The following is a 20,254-nucleotide window of genomic DNA, read 5'->3' as shown; positions in this document are numbered from 1 at the left end:
TGTGAAATGGTATGAGTAAAATCGAAAGCGTGTGTATGTGTGAATTCGAAAAGCAAAAGTATATTGAATTTCTTTTTATTCAGAATTTTTATTTATTGTTTTTCACGCCTGTAATATAACTGCTATTTTTTTTAAAGTTGTTCACTTTCACACGTTCGAATTATGAGTTGTTGCAGTTATCAACCTTACTTAAATCGATTATAATATAAATTCATTCAATCGATGATATATAAATAGATCAGAAATATCACTGAGAAAATATGCTCGTTATTCAAAACTGTCATATAAATGATGACATGAAATAGAATTTATTTCTGTATATTTGCTGGGTTGACTCTGGGACATTTTATCATCAACCAGCATTCTTTATAATAATATATTTATTATAAATCCCGTTATAACAGACTTCTGCTTTATATTCTCACGTGTGTTCATCGAACGAATTTCAGTAACGGCGGCTCTCTAATATTCCATAGGCGAAAGAAACCAACTTATTTCCCTTTCCTTATGTGCTATATTTTAATTGATTTATGGTTTCTGATTCATCCAATTCTGTGTTTCACTTAACAGCAGGTTCTGATCGTCGAGCGACCGTTACTTTTATCTTTACTGGCATAAGGCACCCCGTGGATGACTTTAGAAGTGTCCCATCTGCATTGCAGTTTGGCGACAGGACAAACACGCGCGCGCGCCCGTCATGAAGCATCTAATATAACACATCTTCCAAATGGATCGCGACATTTTCTGAATTGTTCTGTTAGTGTTGTCTGTCGGGTTTCAACTTGTTTCCGATAATATGACGTGTGACTGAATGCCGATGGGATGCCCGCTAACGGAAAAGCACTGGATGCTTCCTACGAATTCATACAAAAGTACTAGTGATATGAACCTTGCTTAAAACGAGTCCTGATCAAAAATATCCACATGTAATTTTTGTACAAGCACGTAAAAACGTCTAGCCACCTACTGCAAAAAAAGACAGAGCTAACTAGCTCATTGGTGGGGGGGGGGATCTTAAATAGGGTGAAATCATTTTTTTTTTCTCCGTTACATTGTGAGGTTGAAAGAGCAACGTGTGTTATGTCAAGTTTGACTCTACTGATTTACTCATCAGATTTCCCCCCCCCCCCCCCGCGTAAATTCTACTGCTTCTCCAAGACCGAAAAGCAGCTTGAAGAGGAAAGTATTTCCGGACGTCGCTTGAGACGGGAGATGAATTTCATCGTTGGATGTGAGACTACCTCTCCGCTTACTGGAAGCCTGAAATGGCTTGAAAAAGTTCCATGTTTGGTCTCTAGAGCAGGGTTTCCGGACTATAAAAAATCAAAAAAAAAATACAAAAAATATAAAATTAATAAAAAAAAATAGAAAACATCATTAGCTCATCATAGTACTAATGCATTATAGCCTTAAAACCTTTCATGAGCGAAAGGTACATAAAAATACAACTGATATAACAAAACAGCTTCACGTTATTCTCAAATAGACTTGCAAAAATGTAGTGAACAGTGGAAGGATCGCGCTTTGAAGGAGATAAGTAAAAGTAATTGTGTGCTTTCAATTTCCTACGAAAACTTCTGTCAAGATATTTTTCAGCATCCTTTATAAAATCTCAAAATACGTAGAAAGAGTCTAAAGTTGATTTTTGAACAACAAATACTATAATTAAATTCCTTTGATTTGTAAAACGAATCTTGCAAACTACGAAACCCTGTCACTTTTTCTGGAAATCAATCTCTGATTTGCAGATTTCTCAAATGTTTAAAAAATATGTGATAAAAAGTTTCAAAATCTTTCCAGCGATTATAGCTAGCAACGTACAGAGCTTTAGCGATGTAAACTAAAAGACGCCAATTAAATTCCTAAGCTTGATTTGGCGAGAGAGAGCGAGACTGTCCGGGAACGCCTTAACTCTGTTAGATGAAATACAGGTTTCCTTGGATAATTCAATTTACCTAATTCATTTCGCTCCACATACACTCGAAGATGAAGCTTCAGTCTGTACTTGCTTACGTAGACATTACTGAAGTTAGGCTTAAAAGAATTAGCCCAAATTCCGTTGCATAAGGGAACATGAAAATATGTCTGCATGGATATTGTCATTTCTGTGTGTGTGTCACTGTTTCCCAACGAATCATATACACAAATTAAATAATATCTGTCCGGAGAAACCTCGCTAAACATTTAAGTGCGCTTACATAATTGGATTTTATGAGCTATTTGTTCTTTGGAATTCGGTTACTCGGGGAATTTTGGTTACAGAAATTTCGCTCAGCGAATCTTGCTTTTGCTTAACAAGCTTTGTTCCTTCATGTTTTAGCAATAAAAACTTATCTACGGCTTTAATGTCACATGCAATCGCGCCAGACACTATTTAATGAAATGTTTTGCAAATAAAGGGTGTCTAATTTGTGGAAAGGTTTCAAGATATCAAAAGAATTTCATATCTACAGGAGCACATTTGTTTATGCTTAATATCGCGCTGTCTATTAACACCAATACAAATTAATTCAATTACATTTCTTCCTCATTCAACTTTATATTTCGATTTTAACTTCGGTCTTCTTAGCTCAGTCGGTTTTTTAGCTCGGGGGGGGGGGGGATGTCATCTGAATACGTTTAGCTGTCATTCAGTAATTCAAGATCGAATACTACAACTCTTTTCAATATAACATCCATATTTTTCGCAAGAATATCGTAGGCTGTTATTTATTTACTGATTGATTTTTATAATGTGATAATATCTAGCCTTGTTCGCTATAGAATGATATTCTATAGCGAAGTTAAATGCGAGTACAAAACCTTCACAGCAAACAGAATATATCAAAATGTGTCTGATCTCATACTTTGAAAACCTGCACAAGGAACCTTGTTCGTTAACGGATGCCAAGAGTTCGATAATTTTAACATGGAAACACACTTAATGTTTATTTCTAGCACGTGTTTATTTGCAAATAAAATTGCTACAAGCTTCGAATTATAGTTCAAACATGATACTACGAATCGTGTGTTTCATTTTTTTTTGTTCGGATGCACTTCGCATCATAACAATTGAAATCCCTATAGCTGTAATTGTTCCGAAGGGGGGCGTATCCTTTGTACATATGCAATGCGAACACCAAGTAGCGTGTTTTGTATCATTCATATAAATGATTAATGGGTTCAATTCTTTAAGGCTTTGCTAGATGATAAATTACCTCCTTCTACTTGAATTCTCTCTTAGCTATTTATTATCTAAAGATGTCTGTTACTGTCAAGATAAGAGGCGTTATTCTTCCACGAGCTACGTGTCACAAATGAACGAAGAATTCTGTAAAGAAGGTAGAAGTGGATATAAAAGAAGCGTATATATTCACCAGATTTACCTTTTGATAGCCACATTTGAAATATTGCGTACAGAATTAAATACAGCATGTTGTTTATCTCAGATTTGATTTTTAGTCTATTTCTAAACGAGCCGAATGCAGGGATGAGGAAGGTAGAGACGGACGGTAGCGAATTGTAGAGTGGCAACGAACTATTTTTTCCTCTGCGTTGGTTTATAGTTGAAAATCGACCTGATACACGAAGATCGGTCAGCAGTGGAGTGAGGGTGTTATGCGCCTAGAGGGATGGAGGGATATGAAAGCAACATTTACGGTCCCCAGTCATTTGTTGGAATATACACAAAATAGAACACAATCACAAAATCGTAACCCCCGTAGTGTGACATCTGACGCCAACTTCCCTACATCACTGAGTTTGGTCCCGGTTTGGTTGGTGACTGTAAAATGGGTTTCTATTCACCAATTTTTTTCCCTTTCATTTCCTGCTCGTGTTTGTGTGTGCGTGCGTGAGAAAGTGAGTGAATGTAGCAGGAAAAATAAACGATGGATGTTGGGAAAAAGTTGCGACTGACTATCGTGGCCACTGGCTTGCGGAGAAACGTGTCTGGTCACATTGTACAGATATTAAGGTCAGTTTTGCAGCGATGAAAAATCGTGGTTATTTGATAGAAAAACTGACGTGTATTGTATAAGATTGACTAAATCAGTCCCGGGTAATAAAAGAGAACAAACATTACCTTATTTTAAATTTTATGTTGTTTTGCTTGATAAACATCAGCCATAACAAATTACCACATTTTAAATATATGATAGCGTGTGAAAGTTGTGAATTTTACCCCCATATAATTAATCATTTTTTGATGGATTATTTAACGTAACTTATTAGGCAGCTATTATATTAGCATTAGTTTTGTTCGTCGGTAAACATGTCATTCTTCATCTCTGACCGGACGGATTATATTTGGCATATTTACGTAACGTTATTGAACACTCCCATATTTATAAAAAATCTTTATCAGTGAAAAAATTTGTTAAAACGATCAGAAAGGATATAAAAATTATGTGTACTTCATAAATAGCAATGCATAACTTGTCCACAGTGCGTATGCTAAAACCTCTTAAGTTCAATTGTTATGATAATGATGACGTCACTCTACTAAAAATGCTATGACGAAAACTCATCCTTTTAATGATCACCTTCGATTATTTTTCTATACATAGACTGTTGTGCCCCATAAACCTGCTGTATACGATCTCGTAGCATTCACGCTTACTGTATGTATAAGATTCAGATGGAGGTTTTGGAAGCATAATTTTTGCCGAAATGAAGATTAATAAAAAACAATGTAAAATTCAGATATTTAGGTTGTAGTGTGGTATTTTCTGAGGTTCACAGAAGAGAGTTAAAATGCAAAAGAAAAGGAATACATGTCGAATTTTGAATTCTCAGTTAACAGCCTCTTACTAAAAGTAATCATTCTTTATCTATCCTTGAGAACATCCAAATTAAATCTTCGTTGGCTTCTTCCTAGCAAGAATAATCTCCTTTCCCCTCTTCTCCAAATAAAAAAAAAGTCAAGATGAATATTGTGAACGTTTCGGATGTTCACGTAAAAAAAAAAAATAAATAAAAAAATAGCTTGTAAGAACGTACATCGCTCTGGCAACGATGTGTTAAAGTAGGCTATATTTATAATTTTCCCAGTACTGATAATAATGATCTCTGTAGCGTTAATGGCCTTTAGTCGAACACCGTCAGAGGTAATGAGAGAAATATCTTCAAGAATATTATATTCGTCGCTTATAAGCTTGAAGATGCCCCAGCAGTGCGCTGAGATTTCGTTTTTATCGCGAGTGGTAGAATCGCATTTCAGTTCATAGTCCTGCGGTAACCATGGTAACCCATTCAGTTTCGACATCCTTCACTTTTAAGAGCCGAGTAAGTTGTCAATATAATTTACACACACACACAAGTATGTAGACTTGCAGTTTTAAATAAAACATAATCGCTATAATTGTCCGGTTATCAAGACATATTTGAAAATTATAAAATTATACAAACATGGACGCAAATTGATATTCAGTAACTCAGGTATTTATTCAACACAGTCTTACTTCAAAAGATGAAGATCGTCAGTGTTTAAATGAATCTTAATTTATTCCAATTTCTAGAAAATTACATGAAAATATCTTGCACTTGGAATATATATTTACATTGAAAATATAAAGATTACAATACTAAATATGGCTGGAGTTGACTTTATTTCCTTGCGCGATGTTTCTAAAACACACACACAAATTAGAAAATGAATTCTTTCATGTTTCTTCAAAATATCAAATCTGTTTAAATCAGTATCAAAATAATGTATGATTGAAAGTAGGAATCATATTTCTAAGTCGTCAGATGTAGAATAGTAAGAATATTCGACTATGGTTTAGAGCAGCTACAAAAACATTGCCAAAGTTTAGCCCCAAATTTAAATTTAAGAAAAAAAGTTTTATCATTCGTATTGAGACTAGAATAATCCAGTGTAATCACGCAATACGATATTGTACTTCTAAGTTAAAAAATAACTGGAACAGTTAATGACACCTGTTACAAGTCTGTAAACTAATCGATGATTAAAAAAAAATGAAAATTAGAATTTTTAAAAGCCTCTACATGTAAACCACGAATATAAACTTTTTATCTAGAATATTAAGTACGTGCTAAACACTTCAGAAACACGTATAAGCAATTTGTAGATTTTGGATGCTCGTTTCTATTTCATATTATGTTGTATGTTTAGAACAAAGCTTATCCATCGCGTGATGCACCTCTGGCAGTATTTTTAAATGTTTTTAGCCCTTCGGCAGGATAGGGTCACTTCCTGTTTTTTTGCATCTCAGCAGCTCTAGGGAATATTCCATGGTCGAAAAAGATTTGAAATTGGGAATAACACCCTGTCCACTCTGCTACCCCCCCCCTCCCCGCGATGTGCCTAGTCTTTTTAAGGAAGCTTTTAAAAGATATTGATCTGAAGAGCAGTAAGGAGGCATTTTTCTTTAACAAGCAAACAACTTGATTCGGTATTTTTGAGTGTTGTTATCAAATATGACTCAAAAGATGCTAGTGTTCATCTCATATCCAAACACGCTACTAGTAAGAAAGAGCTTTCAATCGTAAACATTTGACCAGTTTCTGAGAAGAATGTAGATTTTTAAGTTACACAACTTGGTAGCAATGAGATTGCTTGCTATTAAGTTATGTAATTTAAAAATCTGCACACTAGTATTTCAGATCTTTACTATTTTATTATTATTGCTATAATTGCTACAAGTAAACAAAAACATGAGTATTGACATGAGTAAAAAACATGAGGAAATAAATGAAATATATGTGTACATCAGTGGCGGCTCGTGACTTGAAATCGTGGGGGTGCTACAACTTTCGAAATATACATACAAACACTAAATATACATATTAACTCTAATATAACTAACAGTGTATACGTGTTTGGATAAAATATCAAAATTATGGTAAAAATTTTAAAAAAATTAAATTTGAAAAAATATTGTTTATTATCGATAAAATTATACAGTTTGGCATAATTCAAAATTACTTAAAAATAAAATATATTCTTCTTGTTTTGTTTCATGAAAAAAGATTGTTTATTATCGATAAAATTATACAGTTTAGTATAATTCAAAATTACTTAAAAATAAAATCCATTCCTTTAATTGTAATTAAAGGAATGAGTTTACAATTTTTGGACATTACAATTAAATCCTTTAATTGTAATGTCCAAATATTTGAAGAGACGGAGTAAACACTATAAGCGCTGCGAACACTCTACTACTGACGCAAACTGCATATAAACAACAGTGGAACTGCGCGACGGACAGTGCCGCATTACGCTAAGAGCTCGCATCTATTAGCGTAATTATGACGTGCATATGCTTGCGTGCGTAGCAATATGACACTGTGGTAAACACTGTGCTGCTAGCGTCCTGCGCCCTTCTAAGTGCTACAAGATAGATTTTTATTATTTTTTATACAAAATAAGAGAATTGTATAGGGTTGTTGATGATAAAATTAAATATTACAAGCAAATATAAATAAATTAATAAATGTATTTATATATCGAGAAAAATTGGGGGTGCTGCAGTGCTTATGCACGAGCCGCGCCTGGTATACATATAAGTAACAACTGCAAAGTAAGAATTGTTTCATGCAGACGAAAAATAAAGAACAACAAAAAACCACGTTTCAAACAACCCACTATATATTTTTGTTTAAGTAATTTGTACGATTTTATGTATCGTTCATATTAGTTGAAAACATGAATACAGCTCTAGAAACAGATCAGTTTGCGACTTTAATACATGCATATGTATAACAATACTCTGGAGACCACTTAAAGTCAAATGCACCTTCGATTTTTTTTTTTTTCTCCCTGAAATAAGTAATCGATATTCACATGAAAGTGAAGCATTCTCTTAGTATCTTCCGTAGTTTGTCAATAAACTACGGATGAAAATGGGTTCGATGACACTGAATGAATAGTCTCCTATTCGAAATCTTTTATCTTGGAGGAAAGAAGAGAAAGAATGAAAAGAAAGATGATAAACAGCCAACTAAGTACTAGTTTACATGGTATTTTTTTTCTCCAAAAAAAAAGCAAGATAGTTTAAAGTACTCCAAAGAAAAAGGAATAAATTCCTTCACAGTGTAATCATTTCTCTTTCTTATAAGTATTTGGGTTCGAATCCGTACTAGAATTCGAGGAACATTTATAATTTTAGCTTGATAGGCGGATAAGTTTAAGGAAAACAAAGCAAGAAGCTCGCTTAAGACACTGAAAAAACATACCAGATTATGGAGATAGGATTAACTGCCGTATAGTAATAAAATTAGGCGTAGAAAAGACAAATTAAGTAGTTTACTTGACCAAATGAGGAAAACGAAGAGCCTGAAATAAAATAATAGACTCAACACTCATATTTCTTAATAAATTTAAGCAACAAAGGCAAATGAGACGTAAAATCATGTTAACCACGGTAGAATAAGCTAGCTGCGCACTTAAAATGTGTAGAAAGAAATAAATTACAATCCTTTACACTCACAAAACAATACACACAACAAATGATAACAATCAAGCATGCTTAATACAACAGAGATAATGAAACTTGTAGACAAATCAACTAAGAAGAGAAAGCCGAATTTATTAGCGAATTACTTTAGTAAAACATACAATTAACTGAAAGAATAAGAGGATAATGTGCACATAAATCAGCAACGTATGTGTAAAATAAATCAAACGGGAGTAGCATTTGTCACTTTTTTTTAAAATAAATAAACACACAGATGAGACGCCTGACATTTAAGATAATGCAAGCCATAGCGAAGCCACCACCGAAATATTTTGCGCAACACAATGTTTTAATTTAAGTTAAACGAAGGCAATAGTTTTGCAAGAAGTTCATAAAACGAAGCGAACACTTTTGAAGAAACTTTTGGACGAAGTCAAACATTGGCCTCAGTGGGGTAATAGAAGATATTTGCTTCTATAGTAGTGTTCGGAAAATTTCGGTTCTGTGGAGTGAAAAGTCCTATTAACCAGCTAGTAAGTAGTCACTGCCAGCCTTTATTCCTTTGGGTCTAATCAGACGCACTCAACTCACGTCTATGTCAGTCGCAATAGTGTCCTTTAAACTTGACCCAAAGGACTGTGAATGTGCTCGCGCTCTTACGAAAAACTTCGGTTTCCGAAGTTGTTTGTTTGGGAAGGTCTCTTTCTTTTCTTTATTTCGTCCATTCTCTCTCTCTCTCTCTCTCTCTCTCTCTCTCTCTCTCTCTCTCTCTCTCTCTCTCTCTCTCTCTCTCTATTTGACTCGCATGGATGCTTTTTCGAATCATACCAAACATGGTCCGAAAAATCATCCAATTTGTTTTTGAGATGATGTTTAACTGTTTTCTCTCCATATTCAAAAAATAGATTAACATGAATTTTAGCAAATAATTCCATTTACTAAAGATTTGACTAATAAATCTATTAAAGAATAATTTTAGTAATTGACTGCCGAAGGTAACTAAATTAAATAAGGTTTTATGGCCACGTTGTATGAACCAAACCGAAACTTTTCGTAACTTTGTATCTAGACTGTATTAAAAATTTATAATAAAAACTCATTCCTTATTTCAGTTTATTCCAAGGGATACCCACTACCGCCGGTTTAAAACTATTGGTCCTTATATAACGGTTCAGTGTATATTTTGATCTGCTGCTGCTGAAGACAGAATAGTTGGAAAATATTTCTGTACAACAGAATATTCATTCACCAAAAGATGCGGTAGATAAAATTTTGTTCAATTATTGTTGATCAATCATAATCATCGGGAAAAAAAAAGTAATAGATAAATAAGAAATAGCGTTTCATTTTATTCTCGAATACTGTGTATCATCAACCGAACTATAGGACTTAGCAAGATATAAAAATAAAGAAATTGCACGCGAAATTTGTAGTTGTGTACTATATTGGAAATATAGGTCCTGAGTTAAAGATAACCAACTTGCAAGGAAGTATTTTCATCGTTTGTTGCTTTACATGATATAGAGCTCACCATAGTTGGACATTAGATTGTTAAATCTAATTTGGTTTGGAGTGACGAATTAAGGTGCACACTCTTCGAATGCGATAGGTTTTGGTGTGACTGTTGCTAGGAGAACATCGTTTCATGAAATTTTAATATATTCTAGTTCAAGTGTAATAGCGGCAATGTTATCGTTTGGGGATGTCTCTCTGGTTTTTCACTATGAGCTCCTTGTTCTAGTGTCTGTAAAAACAAATACTGAACGCTATATTAACATTGTGAAAACTCTGGGTTGCTTGCAGTGTGGTGGTTGTACGGAAACGATCTAGTTGAGTTTTCAACATCATCATACACCATGCTATAGTGTCAAAGCTTTGTCGATGCGGTTTGAGGAAATGGGGATATCAAAGTTAGAATTACCAACGCGGAGTCCTCATCTGGACTTAATACAGTATATTCGAGAAAAATTAAAATGTTGGTTGTGGGTAAGATTGCCTTCCACTTTGATTGAGTAATGGCCGAAATCTCTTTGCTGGTTTATTGCCATTTAACGAAAATTGAAGAATGGTATCTTAGAATTGTGCCTAAAGGAGGATCAACCATATGTTGCAGCTGTGAAAATAAATAGTTTTCATGAAAACTTTTTGCATGAAAAAAATCTTTTGTTTAAATGTTGTCATGAAAATAAATCTATTTTCTTTATTGTGAAAATTTTTTCATGAAAAAATATTCTTTAATAAAATTTCATTATTTTATGAAATGCTTTAAAGTGAACTAGTAAACCATTCTGAACGACAGTTCAGTCCTAAGTGTGTAATCCTAGAATCACTTTATTCTTATTAATTTCTTTCTTGGCAATCGAATGAATCTTTTATATGAAAGGAAAATCCTTGGCGAGTTTCTGTGAAGAATGTAAATTTATCGCTCGAATTAAAACACTTATTTCTTTTCTCTTTATCCATTGTCGCTATTTCATTTGCAATGTTCCTCACCAAGCGAAACTACGACACATTTCACGCTGCTCGTTTTCATTTCACTGTCGACTAGTTCCTTTGTTACACTCTCCACTCCAAAACGCTTCTCTTTGTAATCTTGTTGATGTGTTCTATTGAACTTATCGTTAAATTCTTGCACGGCTGCCTGTAGATACGCACTGAGATCGGTGTCAGTAAACAGTTTCACTTTGAAATATCTGAATTTACAAATGGGAAACTACACTTCAAGATACAAGCTTCCCTTTTTTTGTATAAAAAGAACGTTGAGAAAAGTTTGAATAACTATATTTCAGCTCGGAGCCATTTTCATTGCTGTCGGCAGTGTTGCTGAAAGTCTAGCGACTTTGTGGTTCCATTTGAAAGAGACTTATGAAATAGTTATTGCGGAAGCAGAGTGAGAGAGACCTATTGAGCGTGATTTATACGATATTCTTTGACATTTTTTGAAATGTAGTTTTAGACGTGCTGGTCAGTGAATTGGTGCGAAATATGCCATGCTGGGAGCAGAAACGGTCATTTTTCCATGACACACGTCTGCAAGAGACTACCAAACTTTATATTTATATTGTAGTGACATGACTGCATTATTTTTACAGGCCGCGAGTAGATAGCTAAAAAAGGATTCGCAATTGAACTCACGTTCCGTCCTTGATATGAGGATAGTCCCTTAGCTTTCAGGCACTTTCATCTCCTGACTATGCGCAGTACTTGATTCGAGTGGAATTTGGGCGTAAAATTTCCATTTGCAAACAGAATCAGCTTTTCGATACAACCCGAGTACTTTTGAAATTATATTACGTAAGTAGGATATGATATGCTGAAACAGAGATTAGAAACTCATGAAATAGATTAAAATGTAATTATATATATATATATATATATATAAAGCTAGGCTTCTATCGGGTTGAAAGGCATGTTTATGAAGGTAAAGTTATTAACGTGCTGTAGTCCAACAGGCAAACCGATGGATTTCAGAAATGCCGAAAATAAGTGATAAAATATACTGAAGGAAGTAATTGCATGTTGTCTTAGTATTGTGCTACTTAAAAGCACGATTTCCTAAGATTTCTCCCTAATCCATTTTTGATAAAGCACTACATGAATTTCGTAGACCTTAAGCTGAAAATTATATACGTTTCCATGGTTACATCTAATGTACAGATAATTGATTTTCCTTGCTTAGATAAGTTCCAATGTCGAATGAAGTTTTAAACTCTATACTTATGATTTCGACTACCAGTCGGTAGGTAGCTTAGTATTTGTGGACTGACGTTTTTCAGATACGAGCTTTCATAGGTATTCTCATACCTATAAAAATTTTTGACTGATTCTGATTTTTTGATTGTGAATTTTTTTTTTTTTTACTTAAGAAATTGTGAAATTTCTTAAGTCATATACTCGTGAGCCAAAACATGAACACCTGCCTAGTAGCATGTTGAGTGGAGGTAACTGCTTACACCCGTCTTGTAATCGACTCCTCTGGACTATCGAAGACATCCTGAGGTATTCTGGAACCAACCAAATAGAATAGCCTCCTAAAGGTCAGAGATCGAGACACTGGAGCCGACCGCGGATGTTGCCTTCAGATGATCTCCAAAATGTTCGATGGGATTCATATCAGGAAAATTAGGTAGCTAGGGAGTGCACAATGTTAACCTTGCGACACGAGGCGTTGTCTTGATGGAAGAGACCATGTATAGCAATGCCTGGTCTGAAACAATTCCCCCAGATAAGAATTAGGAGTAAGGTGTGTTTAATGGGGATAAGAGGACCCAGAGATGTCTATAAGAACAATCTGCATACTAGGATACGGACAAGCAGTCGGTTTTTCAGCGTACAGGCTGACTGTCCTAATGTTTTGCTTCATGAGTGTATGTTAATTTTTCTCTTTAGCTATAACGTATGCATAACTAAATTTTTTAAAAAAATTAAAATGCGAATTAATCAGTTATCCTTCTGTAAAATTTTTAGTTTTAAAAATTTAGAGTGCTCTTGGTTTAATGTTTTATTCAAATAATTTTTTTTTAATTTTTTGCTGACGATTGCTAGCTTCAAATATTAAACATTCCACGTTGCGAAGCACTTTTCAAATACCTCGCATTATTCGCCAAAAAAAAAAAAAAACAATCGTTTCTCTACCGACGTTTATTAATATTTTCTACCAAAAGTAAAGGGGGGGCAGCTAAAAAAACAAACTAAGCAACGGAGAAGCAATGGGATTATTAACAGTCAACGAAGTGGATACTTTGAATACATGATGACAGCACATTAAAAATGGAATACTGAAAGACAAGTTTTGTTTATCAGTGAAGGCTCTCAGTACAAAATAAAATAAAAAAAAGCAGTGACATTAAGTAATATAGTCCTTATGGAATTAGGTACTTTTGCACTCTCTCTCTCTCTCTCTCTGTGTGTGTGTGTGTGTGTGTGTGTGTGTGTGTGTGTGGTGCAGTACACGGCGAGCAGAACGCGCGCCATTCCATCAGCAAGTCCCATCCGCTAACAATCACAACTTCTTTTGCACGAACGAAGTCACGTGTTTGAAATAATATTTCAGATTGTTACTGAAATATCAGAAGCAGCCAGCTCTGGCCCATTTGTTGTCATGGATAATGTCCTATTGCACTCTTTCTCCGCAGCTATATTGAAAGTTTGGTATTGTGGATTTTATCTATGTCATAATTCTTCTTTTTCTTTTCCTTTTTTTTTTTTTTTTTTTGTTTACAAATTTAGATAATCATGACTACTCCTATGCAGGTATTTCTTTCAACTAACGCGACATCGCATAAATAGATATATATAAAAAATCATGAAGTTGAACATATTTCCTCTTAAATTTTTCTCTCGTTTACTTTATTGAAGACTTGTATAACACAAAAATTAGGATTTGTAAACGGCCAAAATAAAATTAATTGATTTACTTGTTTTCATACAAAATTCGAAAGACTACCAATTAAAATGTCAGTAAGTTTAGGAAAAGACTAAAGATATTTAAACACGTTTTCATAATTCCCACAGAAAGAATTAGAGAAGATTAAAGATAATCAACAGCTTTGACGTAACTTTATTTAGAAATGTTACGAACGCTGAATTGAAGCCTTTGGCTCTTCATTATAATTAGTAATTTAATATTTTTTTTTTTTTTTTTTTGGTATTAACTTGGTCTACCTACTCACTGATGAGACCTCAATAAAGGTCGAAACCGGTCTGGGTAGTGACCTTCTCTCATAATGTTGAACAATAATATAGCTCCTAGGAGTTGAGTTAACATTATGGGTAAATATCAAGAGTAGTGATCAGAGCTTGCTCCACCCTTTCTATGAATTGCCTCAGCTTGCACTACTTTCAAGGGTCAGTTGCTGCTCTTATTTGCTTACTCTTGGAATCGCCGAACTTTATATAGTTTCTATATTCGGCATGAAACTCTTTGAGTTTCTTATTCGGCTAAGAAACAATATGGGATGTAATATCCCTTAACTTAAATAACTAATTAACAGTGTTAACTAACGCTGTTCTTACTCGGATATTAATTCGGATGCTATTCAAATATTTCCTCTTATGTAAATACGTAACACGCAAGTTCGAAAACTGGTGTACCATCTAATAATCCACGAAGTCTCTAAGGATAGCTGACCTTGCAATATCAATATCTGGTTGGAACAGTATTTAAATCGCTACCGAACATCATCGCTATTTAGGTAAATTTTCCTTTTTTAGATAGACAGCTGTGATAGGGTTCACTATTTTTTTTTTTTTTCATATTTCCTTCGTTCAAAGCAAACATTCTGTTATATATCCAATGGTTTGGGTTATTTATTTCCTCCATTTCGATAGTATAAGCCAGTGGGTCTCAACCTCTTATGCTTCACTTACCCCTGGAAATGTGTAAGTGTCCGCGCGATTAGCCTAGTGGCTTTGCGCTTCGCAACCATATGCCTGGGGAAGGAGTGTCCTGGGTTCGATTCCCGTCGACGACGTGAGGAGCTTAAGGATCTGCCATAGCCAAGTTAGTCGGTCTTGGGCGGTAGGGTTTTTCCTCTAGTTTATCTGGGGTTTTTCATCCCGCAAGGAAGCAAACCGGCCTCGTGAACGCACACGGATTATAGTCAAGAATACAGCCCTTACGGGATGCGGCAGACGAGTGGCGAGCTGGCTGCATTAATACGCCAGTAAACCCCTCATTAGGCGGGGACTCAACCAGTCCTTAGACGGACGAGTATATGGATGGGATGGGATATATATATATATATATATAATCATCCAAGCTTGATTTGCTTCCTCAGTCTTAAGTAAAAGGCTGGTTATATTCCACTAATTCGAGCCCCTATCCAAGAAGGGCCTATGAGTTATCGAAATACCTTCTGAATATGAATACTGTGCCGAAAAAAGCAGCCTTTTGCAGCTGCCCAATTTTTAATCCATCTAACTCGAGTGCTTCTAGATGTTCTTTCAACGTTTTAGGAATGGCGCCTAAAGCACTTATTATTATGGGAACAATTTTCTTTTGCCAAATTCGTTCAACTTCGACTTACCACTCACGATACTTTGGAATGTTTTCAGTTTCTTTTTCGTCAATTCGGCTATCTCCTGGTACTGATATTTCAATAAACTGAACACCCTTGTTTTCTATTTTTTCAACTACTGTAATATCGGGTGTATTACATTCCAAGCTTTTGTCAGTCTGGATTTTGAAATCCCAGAAAAGTTTAGCTTTTTCATTTTCAATCACTTTTTGGTCAACTTTATGCTTCCAATAGTCTTTAGTTGCTTTAACCCGTACTTTTTACATAAATGCCAGTGAATTATCTACATTTCACGGTACTTAATTTGTGCGATTTTGCTTCACCTACTTATAATGTGGTCTACAGTTTCTTCCTTATCTTTGCACAATTTTCATTTACTGTGTTCTTGAATTTTGTTGTATTTTTGACTTCATAACGTTGGTTTTAATGGCCTGTTCTTGTGCTGCAAAAATTACCGACTCTGTTTCTTTCTTTAGTGCTCCATTTCTCAACCATTGCCAGGTCAAGTTGCTGTCAGCGCTATCCTCTGTGCTGTGAAGGTATTTTCCATGTTGCATGGAAAATACCTTCAATGCCTTATTTTTCCATCTTTTAGTTCTCGCTTTACTTGAGCAGAATATTGTTGGTCTTGTACTCCAATTTTGTCTCCATGGGTTTAAATAAACCCTCCTTCCTTACATCAGTTACAAACTTTTTTTCGTTGTTTGCTGCAGATAATCATTCAAATTTCTTTTTTCTTCTTCAATAACTTGCTTCACTTGTAATAATCCTCAACCTCCTTTTTTGCGTGATAGATAATAGCCTATCAATGTCACTGCGAGGATTGAGGGCATGGTGCATTGTCATTAATTTTCGAGTTTTTCGGTCTAAATCTTCCATCTCTAGCTGAGTCCATTCAACAATGCCTGCTGAATACCTCAGAACAGGTACAGCTCAGGTGTTAATTGCCTTTATCTAATTTCCAGCGTTAAGCATTGACTTCAGAAGTTTTCCTAGTCGCCTTATGTATTCTGCTCTAGTTTTTTCTTTGATCTTATTGCGCAATATTTCTGATGCTTCTAAAATTCCCAAATATTTGAAGCTATCTTCGAATTTTATTGCCTTGATTTTTTCGCCATTGAGAAGCTCGATTTCGTTCAGGTCTTCAAACTCTCCTCTTGTTATTCCAGCAATTGCACATTTGTCTAAGCCAAAATCCATTGATATATCTTGACTGAATATGTGCACAGTATTAAGCAATGATCCAAGTTCATTCTTTGATTTTGTTTACAGCTTCAGATCGTATATGTATAAAAGGTGAGATATCTTTGCACTTTTTTGCGCAGTCATTTGGTAACCAAGAGCAGTTACACACATTAAATTTTGTATTCATAAATTATATATATATCGATAAACACAAAGTGTGACAAACAATTTTACAATTTAACAAACGTGTATAGACATGAACCAAAGCGCCGCACTTCGTCACTTAGTTCGCAGAAATTAATCAGTATCAGTGTTGCCAGCTTAGCGACTTTGTTACTAGATCTACCGACTTTTGGGCTCTCACAGCATATCGCCAAAAATTTTATATAACAGCTGATAATTACAGTGAGCGAAATGATAGATGAATAAATACACAAACACTTATAGCCAAATTATACCTTAAAACTGCATTGTTTTTAATTGATATCTCATTCATTGTTACCTACGTCATTTCTCGTGTCACGCATTGTGCTATTAGTTGAAAACTGATCTTTATTTGTTAATATTTTTTAACAGTGGCCACTCCTTCCCCCCCATGCATCCTCCATGTGTGCGCGGCGCGCGCGCGTATACACACACACACACACACACACACACACACTGTAAAGATGCAATGATAGGATCACTGAACACTGCAAAATAAATAAACAAAAGTAATTGTTTTAAAATGAAGATTTAATCGAACAATTCTCTTTTTACTATTTCTCTATTCAAATAGCTAAAAGCTCTTACAATCCCGCTATTACGTTTTAGGTATAGCAATAAAAAAAAAAACCCTCTCCAATATTGTTTTATGATTATAAGGTTGGAAAACTTTTTTGTTGTGAATTATTCACAAAGGGGAGGATAAAAAAGAAATAGAAAAGATTGGTCTTACCGAAACACAAGAGTTTTGATAATTTAAAGAGAATACTTGAAATCATTTATCGTAATTGCATACATCAATATTCATATTATGATGTACCATCTTCAGTATAATGTCCTTGTATAGCATATAGAGAAACCGAAATCGCTGGACGGGCCAACACGCAATTCGAATATTAGCCTCATTCCTATTGTTTAGTAGGCTATTTGAACCAACAAGCAATCTTCCAGACTCCACGCAAGAAAATGAAGATCACTTAATAGGCCTGTAAAGATACAGTAAAAGGTACTCTACCAGGTGCATTAACATTTATATCTCCCAGGACAAGAATAAGATTTGGAATATCCAATTGTCATTTAAAACGCAAGGTGTTACAAGAGTCACAATCGTTGTACAGAACACCTCATCGTAAGTGCGTTGTCATGGAAACGAGATTTTTCATTTAAGCCGAGATGAATAAGTCGTCAATCAAGGGAATGTGATAGGATGTCCGTTCTTCTTATAGTTATTGCTGTCTTTTAAGAAAACGAGCCATAAGTGTGAGTGCAATAGAAAAGTGTTGTCTTAAAAGACAACAGTAACTAAGATCAGATAAACTTCCTTGGGTTATTGTACACGCATCCTTTTATAACCCGAAGCAGTTTAACAATCCAATCGTTTTTGTTTTATCTTAATTCTCGCGTTATCTTAAAAATCTTGTGTATATTAAGGTAAGGAAACAGTTTTGGTTACACATACTCATTTGACGCAAAAAAAAAATGCTATTTATAAATAACTGAAATCTTTATAACGCGTTGCATTATACACAGATCCTCCATAACTTATTCAATGCCGTTTAATTAAATAGACCTGGGTTCGAATTCCCTCCCCTCCCTGTCGTAATTCAACACAACCAACCGTTTTATATATTTAATATCACTCCCATACACGAAACCCTTCAAGGTCTATAACAAATAAATGCCATGTGTGGAGTATGTATACGCAACAATGTCTCCGTAGGTCGGTCACTAGAAACGCATTACATTTAACCTTTGGCTGAAAAGACCTAAATTTGAATTCCGTCTGGTTGCGAAGAACCTTTATTAGGATTCTTGATGATGAAGGGGAATTAACTAACTTCATAGGGAGGTGGAGAGTTTCTGCCATAATTGGCAGAAGGAAAGCAAGAAACACGATAACTTAGACAAAATGTACTATTTAGTATCTTCGTAGTTTTCATTATAATTACGACAATACCCAAACCCCATAACGAACGTTGGTCATATTTTCCTAAAAAAAAAAAGAAAAAAAGTTTGTCATATTCCTTAAAAAAGTCTACACTATTCTTATTACCGCTACCCTGTCTTCATGCATTCTTAAAAAAAAAAATCATTGTGAAATGAAGGCTGTGTCTTGTCTTAAGCTTTTCACGAATCATTGAGGTTCTTTAGCTGTGAGCTTCACAACTGCGACCGTCTCGAGGATAAAGTGGTTAGCCCTATGCCTCCCAGTGCGCCCTATGTCTGTAAATGTTCACAGGACCGGTTTGCCTGTTCTGGGGGACGAAAAACTCCAGTTTCCGGGCGAAAAAAAAAACCATACGAGACTGGCTAACTCACCTTTAGTCGAAAGAGACCACATAAAGGTTCCTCACTCATTAACTGGAATCGAACCCAGGTCTTTCCGACCAAAGGGCTTCGTTCTATATTGGAGGCTCTGAAAGGAAGTCTCTGTGAAAGGTGATAAATCACCTCTAGAATACAAAATTATTCTAATCTTAAAAAGCGCAGATTGAAAAATGTGTCGTTCAAATGTGAGTACAGTATACCGTGAAGGAAACTAAAGCCTTAAGCGACTGTGTTATATCTGCAATCGCATGTGTTCTCCGACGGATTTTTCTGTTTGGCAGGTTGAAACATGAATATTAAGTAACGAAAATCTTGCTATTACGTACGAATTCCCACTAACTCACCTCTGTTGAAGAACTGTTATGAAAACTGTTCGTGTTATAAACGGAATTAACAGAAGCTCTTTCTAACCAAAGAACTAGATTTCTGAGAATATGCTGTTACAAATTCTGATATTACAAATGCTGACTAGTGTGAGCTTGATATAAAAACAAAGAAACGCCGACATTTACCAACATGCGTGATACTGAATATTAATGAAATTGTTCAGTGGAAACGGAATTGATCGTTCCTAGAATTCTGGTACAGAACTTAAAGATTTAGAATGAGCAACGTCTTATTTTAGATTTCTAAATTTTAACGTTGAAATGGGGTCTATTTTTAATCTGAAAACTAACAAGAAGCAGCCCATAAAGTTTGTTGCGAAATCTATAAAACATTCTTCCCCGTTTCAGAACCATCCCATACGTTTGCATTTCTAATACATCATTAAAATGTAGTGGGTTTTTGTCCAGTCGATGAACTCCAACACCGAGATGCTTCTATATAAAGAACCGGATGTAGATTTTATGCGATCGTGTTCTATACAGAAACCTACTTTAATGGTGGTCAAATCGTCCCCTTTTTAACAGCGTGTTTCGACATAATGGCTTCTTTTTTCATGTAGCAAACGACGGTGGTATTCGGAAACGACTTTTTTCAGAAGTCATGACAATGATCTTCGATATTTAGAAGTGCGATAAGGTTCGGCAACTGGCTACGAGCCATTTACAACAATAAAAACAAAGATTGTCAATTTGGTTATTCTTGGAAGCAAGTCTCGCAAAACCACATTGGAAT

This window comes from Typopeltis vanoorti, chromosome 8 (assembly GCF_054136105.1).
Source record: "Typopeltis vanoorti isolate ZY-2024b chromosome 8, IOZ_Tvanoo_1.0, whole genome shotgun sequence".
NCBI classification, from domain to species: domain Eukaryota; kingdom Metazoa; phylum Arthropoda; class Arachnida; order Uropygi; family Thelyphonidae; genus Typopeltis; species Typopeltis vanoorti.
This window is presented reverse-complemented; position numbering follows the sequence as displayed.